General features: G+C 41.6%; 1 pseudogene; it reads right to left on the reverse strand.

The window, feature by feature from the left end:
- The window catches only part of LOC145712968 (small ribosomal subunit protein uS2-like), a 28,855-nt pseudogene extending 23,418 nt beyond the window's left edge, over positions 1-5,437 (reverse strand).
- Between the last annotated feature and the right edge of the window lie 6,860 nt (positions 5,438-12,297).

Below are 12,297 nucleotides of genomic sequence, written 5' to 3' on the forward strand. Positions count from 1 at the left end.
TCAAAAATAAATAAACGTTAAAAAAAAATTAAAAAAAAAAGTTCCCTAGAGCATTGATTCTCAAAGTGAGGTCTGGGAACCCACAGGAGTTCTGTGAGCCCCAAATACATAGCACTAAGACGTTTGTGCCTTTTTCCACTCTCAAACTCTCCTAAGTATGCAGTGGGGTTTCCTATAGGCTCCGTGACATGGATGCCATCATCATTCTGCTGCAAATGGAATGTGAGCTTAAGGATTCTTGTTTTTTAAATTTTTTTCTGTTTTAATTTCCAATATGATAAATATCAACAGATACATGACCACATCGAAAAACATCTCTTTGAGGGGCACCTCGGTGACTCTGTCAGTTAAGCGTCTGACTCTTGATTTCGGCTCAGGTCATGATCTCATGGTTGGTGAGTTCGGCCCCATGTCGGGCTGAGCACTGACGGCGCAGAGGCTGCTTGGGATTCTCTCTCTCTTCTCTCTTCCCTTCCCCTGTTCGCTCTGTCTCTCAAAATAAACTTTAAAAGATTAAAAAAAGAAAAACATGTCTCTGAGGTGTATAATTTTTTTCACTTTTTTAATGTTTATTTATTTTTTGAGAGAGAGAGACAGAGCGTGAGCAGGGGAAGGTCAGAAAGAGAGGGAGACACAGAATCCAATGCAGGCTCCAGGCTCCAAGCTGTCAGCACAGAGCCCGATGTGGGGTTCGAACCCATGAACTGTGAGATCATCACCAGACTGAAGTCAGACACTTAACTAACTGAGCCACCCAGGCACCCCCAAACTCTTGATCTCAGCTCAGGTCTTGATCTAAGGGTCATGAATTCAAGCCCTGCCTTGGGATCTGCATTGGGCATAAAGCCAATTAAAAAAAAAGAAAGAGAAAGAAAGAAAGAAAGAAAGAAAAGAAAAAAAAATTATGAGGACTACTTGAAATAAAATTTTTTATTCTTATCATTATTTTCTATCCCTTAACATTTTTTTAGTATTTATTTTTGAGAGAGAGAGAGAGTGTGTGTGCAAGTGGGGGAGGGGCAGAGAAAGAGGGGGACAGAGGATCCCAAGCGGGCTCCATGCTGACAGCAGCGAGCCCAGCGTGGGTCTCTAACCCACAAACCACAAGATCATGACCTGAGCCCAAGTCAGATGCTGAACTGACTAAGCCACTCAGGCACTTATCATTACTGATAAACTTTGCCCTAAGTGTTTATTATATATCAAACCTTTATGAAATATCTTCTTTGCTTTGATAGCCATTAAGATCAAGTACAAAAATAAACTGAACTTAGAAGTGTTTTTATGAATTGCTATGTCATAAAGTGTCAAACCAAGATTTAAAAAATTTGAAAGGACCATAATTAGTCATTTTGCTCTCACTACAAAGTTAGTACTGGCAACATTTTTAGTAAGAACAAAAAGTCTTGATTCTGTAAATTATAGAATTATTTTTAGTTATCTTTATTTTGTCTTTCTAAAATGTTTTTGTACAATTTTATAATGCAGGTAATATGTTGGTTTTGTGACTGATGTAGTAATTCATAAAAATAAGTAAATATCATATTGAGGGTGCTTTCTTGAAATGTTTACTGATGGGGTACAATATCAAAAAAACATTTGATCCTCTGGCTGCTTGTTAAAATGCACATCCCTTGGTCTCCAAATTGAACCTAGTAAACAAGATTGGGTTGGAATCTGATAAGTGGTATTTATTATTATCATTTTTTAATTAATGAGGCTCCACACCTAATGTGGGTTTTGAACTTATGACCTTGAGATCAAGAATCACATGCTCTACTGATGGAGCCAGACAGGCACCCCCTGATAAGTTGCATTTAAAGCCAAACCCCATGTGTTTCTAATATATGTTAAAGTTTGAGTATTGGAGCCGGGGATGGTAAACTCAAATGCTCATAGAGCTAAGAAAATGATAATGATGACAATGTTGATGACAAATGCTTATTTGCTCTTACTATGTGCCCAGCACTATTCTAAGCACTTGATATATTTTGACTCATTTATTCCTCTCAATAACCCACTGATAAAGATACTATTATAATCCCCATTTAACTTGAGGAAATAGTGGCACAGAGAGAATAAATTATTGTCCAAGAGCACAAAGTAGTGGAGCCAGTATTCAAACCCAGAGCAGTCTGGCTCTGCTATCTATAACGAATGTCGTGGGAAGCAGGCTTGGTGAGGATTCTGGCAAAGCAGAGAATGTATGTTGCTTGTGGGAATGAAGATCCAGTTTGGACAGATCTCATTCATTTAATAGAATATGAAAATCTAGGGCGCCTGGGTGGCTCAGTTGGTTAAGCATCTGACTTGGGCTCAGGTCATGGTCAAAGGGTTCATGAGTTGGAGCCCCGCATCAGGGAGTTTGAGCCCAGCTTCAGGTGAGCCCCATTTCTCTCTCTCTCTCTCTCTCTCTCTCTCTGCCACTTGCTCACTTGTGCCCTCTCTCTAAAATAAAATATAGGAAAATCTGCATTCATTTACATAAAATCTTTTAATATAGGTAATGCAGGTAGTGAAATTATTTTAACCATGCTTCACTATGCTCTTTGTGAACCAACAAAACATACGATAGCTGGGTATGGTCATTGGGCTGCCACGTACAACATCTGCCTCATCCATTTTTTCCTTCCAACGAAGCTCACATCCATAGGCTCCAGCCTAGTTGTAGCAATGCAGCTTAATTTGAGCATGTAATGCCTCTTTAAGTCTTAATATCTGATCATCTCTTACTGTATAACCCTCAGGTGGAGTATTTAAAATTTTCTTTAAAAAAAATTTTTTTTTAACTTTTATTTATTTTTGAGAGAGACAGAGACAGAACGTGAGTGGGTTAGGGGCAGAGAGAGAAGGAGACACAGAAGCAGAAGAAGGCTCCAGGCTCTGAGCTATCAGTACAGAGCCCAACGTGGGGCTCGAACTCATGAACCATGAGATCATGACCTGAGCCGAAGTCAGACGCTCAACAGACTGAGCCACCCAGGCACCCCGAGTATTTATAATTTTCAAGATGACTTCTTTAAGTGGGCTAAGAAGATGAAAAGTTTCAAATTTTAGACATGTACAGAAGAAGTTGTGGTGGTTATTGTTGTGGTTGTTGTTACTCCTAGGTAGCTTCATGCTTCAACAGTCTTAACCACTCTTGGTCAAGTTGATTTTATCCATATGTCTGCTTTTCCTCATGCCCATCACTACATAAGTTTTAAGCAAATTCTATACATTACATAATTTCATCCAGAAATTAAAAATTACTTAAAAAAATTTTTTTTAACATTTATTCATTTTTGAGAGTGAGAGAGACAGAGCATGAGCGGGAAGGGGGCAGAGAGAGAGGGAGACACAGAATCTGAAACAGGCTCTAGGCTCTGATCTGTCAGCACAGGGCCCAACGCGGGGCTTGAACTCACAGATTGCGAGATCATGACCTGAGCTGAAGTCGGACGCTCAACCGACTGAGCCACCCAGGCGCCCCTAAAAATTACTTTTTGAGATTAAAAAGTCCAAGCTCAAACTCAAAGAAATGACTTTTTTTTTAAGTAAACTCTATGCTCAATGTGGGGCTCAAATTCATGACCCTGAAATCAAGAATTACATGCCAAGAACCCCTCAAGGAAATGACTCTCTAATGGTGAAGTCTCTGCATGCAATTGAAGGGAAGATATTTGAACTAGGAGCCTTTAATGGACCTCTACATTTTTACCATTTAAGTAACTGACTCAGCTCTCTACAGATATGATAGTAAGTTGGGTACTTCAGAGAAAGTATATTGTAGATGGATTGTAGCTGAGACTGAAAGGGGAGAAGAGAGGTTGTTAATTTCATACATTATGAGAACCTGAAGGCAAGGACTTGAAGGCAGAAGACTGGAGGAGGAAAAAGAAGAGATTGGGTTAAAATGTAACTTAAATGGTTTAAATAATGAGATTTATTATCTTATATAATAAGAAATCTAGAAGTAAGCAGTTTCAAGTTGATTAATTCAATAGTTCAACCATGTTATCCTTTCCCATTTCCTCTCTGCCATCCTCAGCACGTCCTCTTTTCATGAACTGCCTCTTAATTCCCCTCCTGGTGACCAGGTAGCATGGAATCCTGCAGAAAGAAAGGGATCCTTTTTCCCCTCTTGTGGTGGAGTCTTGGATTGATTCTCTCAATATCCATTTTATTTGTCATCTATTTTGAGAATCTAGAAAGCTAAACACGGTATTTTCCAGGTTCCTTGGCAGCTAGAATTCAGACTATGAATCAGGTCCTGCCAACTGGATGTAGGAGAGAGAGGTACAAGGTGGAAATGAGATGGGTTTTGTTGTGGCTGAGGTGGCAACTGCTTCCAGGGGACTCCTGAGTCCAGTCGCCACTGTCGTGAGTGGAAGGAAGTTGTAGCAGCTTCTTTTTATTTTATTTTATTTTATTTTATTTTATTTTACTTTATTTTATTTTATTTTAGAGAGAGAGAGAGAGAGAGAGCAGGAGAGTGCCAGCAGATGGGGGGGGGGGGTGGGAGGGAGAGAGAGAGAGAGAGAGAGAGAGAGAGAGAGAGAGAGAGACTGGCTCAAGCATGCTTTACACCCAGCATGGCTCCATCTCACAATCCTGGGATTATGACCTGAAATCAAGAGTCTGATGCTTGGGTGCCTGGGGGGCTCAGTCAGTTAAGCATCTGACTCTTGATAGCAGCTCAGGTTATGATCTCACCTGTTTCAGGAGTTTAAGCCCCGAGTCGGGCTCTGTGCTCACAGTGCAGGGACCTGTTGGGATTCTGTCTCCCTCTCTCTCTGCCCCTCTCCCACTCGTGCACAGAGTGCTCTCTCTTTCTCAAAACGAATCTGACGCTCAATGGATGGAGCCACCCAGGCACCCCAGTTATAGCAGTTTCTTAATCTTTGAATTGCAGCTACATTGACGTGACCTTGAACCAGAGTCCCGTGGGCAGCCTCCAGATGTCTGCTTTTCCAGGCTTTCAATGACTTTCTAATCACCTTATTCCCTGTATCAAATCCCTTTTTATTTGATGTATTTAGAGTCCTTTCTATTCTTAAACCAATCACTGGCTGATAAACACCTTTTTCTTTTTTTTCTTAAAATATTTTCTTTTATGTTTATTATTTTTTTAAGTTTTTATGTATTTTGAGAAAGAGAGAGCATAAGCGGGGGAGGGGCAGAGTGAGAAGGAGAGAGAGAGAATCCCAAGCAGGGTCTGCACTGTCAGCATGGAGCTGACAAAGCCACAAACCACGAGACCATGACCTGTGCCAAAACCAAGAGTTGGACGCTCAACTGACTGAGCCACCCAGGCGCCCCTCTTTTTCTTTTTAAAGGGGAAAGAAACCTTTCCCCAAAACATCTAGAAGACACCCCTTCTTGTCTCATTGAGAACTGGGTCCTATGCCTCATTGAGGAGAACTGAGTCACATGCTCATCCCTGAGGTACCTCCATGATTTGTTTAAACCAGTGACTCCTAACATTGGTCTGGGAAGCATGGGAGATCCTTTTTGATAGTTTCAAATTTTTTCCCTTTTCCTTTGTATTGTCTCAGGAGTGGACAGTGGAGTCCCCTAGAGGCTGCGTGGCATGGGATGGCCGTGAGTTAAATGCACATGCAGATATGAGATTCTGTCTTCTCTTAAGCCAGACATTAGAGACATTTGCAAAAATGTAAAACAGTGCCACTCTTCTAACTAAATATTTTATTTTGGAAAATATAGTTACTTTTCATTAAAATATGTTCTTTAAATTAACATTGTAGGCATATTATTACTTTAATATAAATTCTTAATCCTGGTTTCAATTTCTGTTTTTTTTAACTTTTTTTTTTTTTTTAATTTTTTTTTTAACGTTTATTTATTTTTGAGACAGAGAGAGACAGAGCATGAACAGGGGAGGGGCAGAGAGAGAGGGAGACACAGAATCTGAAATAGGCTCCAGGCTCTGAGCTGTCAGCACAGAGCCCGACGCGGGGCTCGAACTCACGGACCGCGAGATCATGACCTGAGCCGAAGTCGGCCGCTTAACCGACTGAGCCACCCAGGCGCCCCTTTTTTAACTTTTTAATGTTTATTTATTTTTGAGAGAGAGAGAGAGAGAGAGAGTATGAGCAGGAGAAAGGCAGAAAAAGAGGGAGACACAGAACCCGAAGGAGTCTCCAGGTTCTAAGCTGTCAGCACAGAGCCTGACACAGGATTTAAACTCACGAACCATGAGATCATGACCTAAGTTGAAGTCTGACACTTAATCAACTGAGCCACCCAGGCACCCTATGGTTTTAATTTCTATTATGTTAAGTAGTGATATATAACACAAAAGTTCTCTGAGGTTCTCAATCATTTCTGAGAGTGTCAAGAGATTCTGAGACTGAAAAGTTTGAGAACCACTGGCTTAGATCAATCAAAATATAGTCAAATAACAGAAGGACGGTGGACACAGAAACAAACAAAAATAGAGCTCTGCCAGTTGGTAGGTGTCCAATGATGACTGTTACCTGAGGAAGATGGTTTGGATCTGGTATGTGACTAAAGAAGAGAGAAAGTGTAAGTGTGCTCAAGGGAAATAAGAACAAGTAAGCTTTTTCTTCCCTTTGGGTTATGGGAAGGAAGTTTCTAGAAGACTGATTAGCAGCGACAAATCTGAAGTAAGGGATGAGGGAAAGCAGGGGATGCTATAGTGCTAGTAACATAAGATATTTGTAGCATGAAAGGCTATGCTAGCAGACCAGTTAGTGAAAGATACTGTAGTAATCGTGTGCCTTAAGTATGGAAATATTTTTACCTTTTTTCCCTGGTTTACACATTTACATTTGAAATACCACAATTTTATGTAATTGAACAAAATTGCAATTCATTGTAATTGAACAAAACAATTCATTGTCATTCATTGTAATTGAACAAAACAATGTAGGGGAAAAACTATTTAGAAGATGGTTTTACTCCAAGAGGAAGAGGTGGAGCATGTTCATAGATCAGGAGATAGAATCCTTCCTAAACAAGAGCCCCCAGAAGGCTACTGAGGCTAATGAAACCACCGAATCCTCTGTCCAAGGTGCTGCAAGTGACAGGGGTTCTCAAACTGCCTTTAGAGGTTAACATGCAGGACGATATTCTAACTGTAGCTTGTCATTACAGAACTACCTATTTCTATTTTTCAGAAGATACTGGCCGATTTTTCAGACTTTATCCCACTGAAAACGTCTAGTAAGCTTTTGTTTTGTTTTATAAATCTCAGTGTAATTCATTTTCTGGACACGTCCAGCATCACTAGCTCCTCTAAATTTATTTTAATGCTTGCCAGGAACTATTAGCAGATAAGTTTGCTCTCATGGTATTCAGTTTATTTGTTTTCAGAGAACTTAGATACCTCATTTCTAGTGGTGCTATATGTACATGCATATCAATATATGACTGTCAACTCAATTTTCTCCTTGGAACTTTGGATTGGGTTATAAGAGCTTTGATTCCTTCTGGAAATTTTGGCTGCAGCAGGAGAGTCTGCCTATTGTGTGGCAGAACTTTCAGTTAAGAGAACTTTTCCTCTTCATTTTTTTTCTCTTTTGGTTTTAGGTGTAATGGTCTCTAGTCTTTCACACATACAGAGGGAGTATTGGGTAATGTCTTATGACTTATGAAATAATGTCTTATTTTTATTTCTTTTTAATGTCAAAATGTCAAAAATTTATTTTTGAGGGAGCGCAAGTGGGGGAGGAGCAAAGAGAGGGTACAGAGGATCCACAGTGGGCTCTGCACTGACAGCAGCAGCCCTGATGTGGGGCTTGAACTCATGAACCAGGAGATCATGACCTGAGCTGAAGTTGGAGGTCAACTGACTGAGCCACCCAGGTGCCCGTGAACTAATCTTTGACTCCTAAAGAGGAGGAACCAATGTGGGGAAAAAGTGTATGTTGAGTGAAAATGTTGTGTGTGTCCTAGCTCTCCTACCTACTGCAAAAATGGGACCTCTGGAATGTTTTCCAAAGCCCACGACCAATTCTCTAATGCTCAGGACACCAACTGGGTATTCAACAATTCATTTCTAGGGGCGCTTGGGTGGCTCAGTCCGTTAAGCATCTGACGTCTGCTCAGGTCATGATCTCACAGCTTGTGAGTTTGAGCCCTGTGTGGGGCTCTACACTGACAGGTCAGAGCCTAGAGCCTGCTTCAGATCCTGTGTCTCCCTCTCTCTCTGCTCCTCCCCTGCTTGTGCTCTGTTTCTCTCTCTCTCTCTCTCTCTCTCTCAAAAATAAATAAACATTAAAAAAATTTTTTTTTAATTTAAAAACAAACAAAAAACACACAATTCACTTCAGTTTTGACAATAACTGTCTGGAGTTAGCACGGACCCTACAAAGCTGCCTCCCTTCCTGCTTCAGGACCAGTTTCAAGTCTCGGAGAGACCACCCAGACTTATTCTGACTGACGATAAAAAAGCAGGGGTTGCCACAACAAATTATCAGGTTCGATAACTCAGGTTATCGATAATTTGCTAGAAAGGCTCGTAGAACTCAGGAGGGCATTTTATTGGTTTATTATAAAAGCTACAGAGGAGCAGCCAAACAGAGGTGATGTGTAGGGCAAGGTTTGGGTGGCGGGGTGCACAGGGCTTCCACACCCTCTTGGGGCACATCACCCTTGCAGCACTTTGATGCTTCAACAGCTGGGAAGTTCAAATGTCATCCAAGAGTTTTTATCTTCGGGGCACCTGGGTGGCTCAGTCAGCTGAGTATTCGACTCTTGGTTTCGGCTCAGGTCATGATCTGATCTCATGGTTTGTGGGTTTGAGCCCCAAGTTGGGCTCGGCGCTGACAGTGCGGAGCCTGCTTGGGATTCTCTCTCTCCCTCCCTCTCTGCCCCTGCCCCGCTCATGTGCATGTGTGTGCCCACACTCTCTCTCTCTCCCTCTCAAAATAATTAAATAAACTTTAAAAAAGTTTTTATCTTTAACTGCAAAATCCTTTAGCAATCCTTCCCTCAAAGGAGGTCAGGGGTAGGGCTGAAACTTTCAATCCTCTCTTCACTTGGTCTTTCTGGTGACCAGCCTCATCTTGAGGCTTACCAGAAGCATTACCCTAAGTTGGCCAGGTGTGACCAAAAGGGGATCATCATGGAAAAATAAAGACCTTTCTAATACCGAGAAAGTCTCAAAGGTGTTAAAAGCTCTGTGCCAGGAACTGAGATCAAATACCAAGTGTATGTCTTATTATACCCCATGCACATTACCTATTTCACAGGGTAGATTTGAAAAAAAATTTTTTTTTAATTGATCTGAAAGCATTCTTTTAGCCAGAAATTGCAACATAAATATAATGTATATTCCTAGCTTATTATTTTGTTCCTTGTGGTTGCTAAACAAAACAAAACAAAACTGTTGACAGATTGAACTTACAGAGGTTTAGGTACATTGGCAAGCATGCTACTAATGAAGTCCAACTGGATTTTACACACACACACACACACACACACACACACACCCTATGGTAGATTGCTATAAAGTGGCCCTGATGAATCACATCTCCCTAAAATCACGCGCTTGGTATCATTGAGTCTTGCAATAAATCTGGCCTTAGGATTTGCTTAAAGCAATAGAATATTGTGGAAGTGTCATCGTCTGAGTTTTCTGGAGCCTCCACAGCTTGTGTCTTCGCTCTCTTGAGACTTGCCATGTAAAAAGCTCAGATAGACTAGCTAATGACAAAAGACTGCATGGAGAGAGAGAGAGGTCCCAGCCTTCCAGTCCCTTCACTGTCTCAGATATAGGGATGGGGTCATCTTGGGCCCTCTGGGTCTAGCTCACCCACCAGATGGATGCAATAGTCTGAGTGAGCCCAGACGAGATCAGAAGAACTGCCTAGTGAACCCACAGCATTGGGAGAAATAATAGATCATTGTTGTTTTAAGCTACGAATTTTAGGTTGTCTTTCTATGCAGCAATAGACAAATGAGGCAATACCCAACTTGTGATGACTAGGTTCTTTAGGTGTTACATGGCTGTGAATCTAGCATTAGACGAGAAGGGGAGGGGAGAGAACTGAAGAAGCGTCTGAGGACTCAAAAACAGGAGGCTCTTATATCACCTTGCACTACGACAACAGAACACGCTGACTTCCTGTCTGGTGACAAATAGTGCATGAGAAGAGACATCCGTTTGCTGTACATCACCGGCTGTGACAGGCCACAAAAACATGCCTTCCGTACCCAGCGATTAAAAAATACCGTTGTCTTTAATTCAGAGTTAGGTATATCTGCTTCCTCGCCATTTCATCAAACAAAAAAAGTCCCCACTTTCTGGATTGTTTTGACTCTATTATTAATGGAACCTCAGTGAGGTTGCATTACTTGTAAAGTCAGAAAATATTGCCCTGGTAAGCCTACATTATATAAAAACAGGTATATGCAATTGGAAATTGTGTTGTTCTACAACAAATAAAGATTATTCTATAGGGGCGCCTGCCTGGCTCAGTTGTTGGAACATCTGAGTCTTGATCTTGGAGTTGTGAGTTCGACCCCTACATGGGGTGTAGTGATCAGTTAAATAAATAAAACTTAAAAAGATTTATTTTATAAACACATGTATATGTCGCCGTCACTCCTCCTCCTCCTTTCCCTGCCCTAATTTTTGTTGAGCAGTTTGACGTGCTAGGTGGTGGTCAGCCTCCTATGTTAGGAGCTTCTAGCAAGCTGCTACTTCTCCATGGTCAGCTGAAGTCAGGAGCCCTAGTTCCCAGCAGGTGTTAGAAACCCATTGGTTCCTCAAAGTTTGGTTTGTGAAGGGTTCCAGGTGGGGTCAGCAGATGTGGGTTGTTTGCCCTGGGGCTTGTGTAGGTTGATTCTTAAGACCTTGCAGAGGCGCGGGGGTGGCTCAGTCGGTTAAATGCCTGACTCTTGATTTTGGTTCAGGTCACGATCTCACAGTTTTTGGGCTTGAGCCCTAAGCTCTGTGGTGGCAGCATGGAGGCTCCCTGGGATTCTCTCTCCCTTTCTCTCTGCTCCACCTCTGCTTACCCTCTCTCTCTTTTTCAAAATATACATATTTAAAAGAAAAAAAAAAGACCTCACAGAGGTTTGAGAGGAGCACCCTGAAGTCTGAGTCACTCTGAGAATAAATCCCAGGGGATTCCTTTCATTTGGGGATTTCCATTAAAGATTTTTGAAAAAGGGGGTGCCTAGGTGGCTCAGTTGGTAGAATATGTGACTCTTGATCTTGGGGTTGTGAGTTCAAGCCCCCATTTTGGGTGTAGAGCTTACTTAAAAAAAAGGTTCTTGAGAGAGAGCTTATTTTATTTTTTTTAATGTTTTTATTTTTGAGAGAGTGTGAGTAGGGCAGAGAGAAGAGGGCACAGAGGATCTGAAGTGGGCTCTGTGCTGACAGCAGATAACCCAATGTGGGGCTTGAACTCAAGAACCATGAGATCATGACCTGAGCCGAAGTCAAGAGTCAGACGTTTAACCGACTGAGCCACCCAGGTACGCCCTTTTTTAAATTTTTTACTTTATTTTATTTTATTTTATTTTTTATTTTATTTTATATCTTATTTTATGCGGGACAGGGGAAGTGAGTGAGAGAATCTCGCTGAGTGCAGGTTCCAAGCTCACTGCAGTGCTCAACGCGGGACTCGATCCCATGACCCTGGGATCGTGACCTGAGCCGAAATCAAGAGTCCGACATTCAACCGACCGAGCCACCAAGGCGTTCAGTGAGAGGGTTTAAACGACGAGGTTGATGTTCCAGACAAGGCTGCCCCAACCCAAAAGCAGCTCCCCCTGCCACTGTTGTGTTGTGTCTGCTCCTGTATCAAACATTTAAGCAGACCGTGAGAAGCAAAATGGGTCTCGAGGGGCAATAGAACCAGCCCGTGGAAATTGAGGCCTGTTTATCTACAACTACCCAGTGCAACGTGCTCTCCGGTTACTGAGTGTGTCTTAGGATAGGGTAGAACTGACCTCAATTTACGTTACTGTTGCACATTAGTTCAACTGTACGAAAGGACAGATTTAAACTTCCTTTTATTATTCGTATTATTTATTCAACATCACGTACTATGTGCCAGACACTCACAGAGGAATTAAGGACATACAGTCTATCTTTATGCAACATGAAGTCTAGTTTGCTTTAGCATTGCAACATAAAAATCCTGAGGTAGAGATTAAATTACAACGGTGTGGGGCTTATTGACTTTTAAAAGTTCTGAGAATCAGCTGTGAGATCCAGGGAATGCCTTAGAATCAATGCAGTCATTTCTACAAGCACTTTGGGAAATGTTTGGGCAGTACCTGCTAAAAGTGAGCGCACACATTCCCTGTGACTTAGCA

This window comes from Panthera onca, chromosome A2 (assembly GCF_046562875.1).
Source record: "Panthera onca isolate mPanOnc1 chromosome A2, mPanOnc1 haplotype 2, whole genome shotgun sequence".
Classification (NCBI taxonomy): Eukaryota; Metazoa; Chordata; class Mammalia; order Carnivora; family Felidae; genus Panthera; species Panthera onca.